We start from the raw sequence: 1165 nt of genomic DNA on the forward strand, positions 1-1165 counted from the left end.
ACAAAGAGGTCGAGTGGGAAAGGGGCAGAGAGAGAGAGAAACAAATAATCCGAAGCAGGGTCCAGGATCCAAGCTCTCAGCACAGAGCCCTATGCAGGGCTCGAACTCACAAATGGTGAGATCATGACCTGAGCTGAAATCGGACACTTAACTGACTGAGCCACCCAGGTGCCCCATCAATGACAAATATTCTAAAATAATAAAAATTTAAAAAGAAAACACTTATGTTGTGTATATTATGTGCCATGCATTATGCTAGTGTTTTGTGTGTATTAATGCCTGACATTAATACATCTGTGTAACATTTACAAACCCTATTATAAAATAGCATTATTAGCATCACCTATTTATGATTTATGAGCTGAAGTGAAGAGTTTAAGTCACCCGTTTCTATCACATTCCTAGATAATTAGTTTCTGAGGAAAATTTCCACCATTAAACATAAGATTACTGAATCTCCACTCCATTTCCTCCAGTCGTTCACCTTGGCAAACATAGTTCCTGCCCATAATAGTTCCATCTCAGAGTGGATCTCTCTTCTTTTGGAAAAAAAAATGATTGCTAAAGATTGAATTTTACTTACTTATTTTTAACATATAAAAATTTCAATTATAAACAAAAACAGAGAATAGTATAATGAATTCCCATGAGTCCATCATTAAGTCTTAGCAAATATATATCTCATTTAGCATGTTTTTGAGGTTCATCCATGTTGTAAAATGTATCAGCAATCCATTATTTTTTTTGTTGATGAATGATATTCCATCGTATAGATATAACACATTTGTATATCCATTCAACAACAAGATTTAGATTGTTATCAGATTTTGGCAATTATGAACAACAGGGCTGTGAATAGTTGTGCCTATATCTCTGAATGGATGAATGTTCGCATTTCTCTTGGGTAGATTCCTAGGAGTGAAATTGCTGGGTTGTATGGTAAGATTATGTTAAACTTTCTTTTAAAGAAAATGCCAAACTGTTTTCCAAAGTAGCTGTATCATTTAATAGTTCCACCAGTAATCTCCAATTGCTTTATGAGAGTTCTAATTTCTCCATATTCCTTCACATGACCATTTATATATCTTTGGTGAAATGCTTATTCAAACCTTTTAATTCTAATTAAATTAAATTCTAAGATTTTTAATTGGAATGTTTTTCTTCG

The sequence above is a fragment of the Leopardus geoffroyi genome, chromosome C2, assembly GCF_018350155.1.
Source record: "Leopardus geoffroyi isolate Oge1 chromosome C2, O.geoffroyi_Oge1_pat1.0, whole genome shotgun sequence".
Taxonomy (NCBI): domain Eukaryota; kingdom Metazoa; phylum Chordata; class Mammalia; order Carnivora; family Felidae; genus Leopardus; species Leopardus geoffroyi.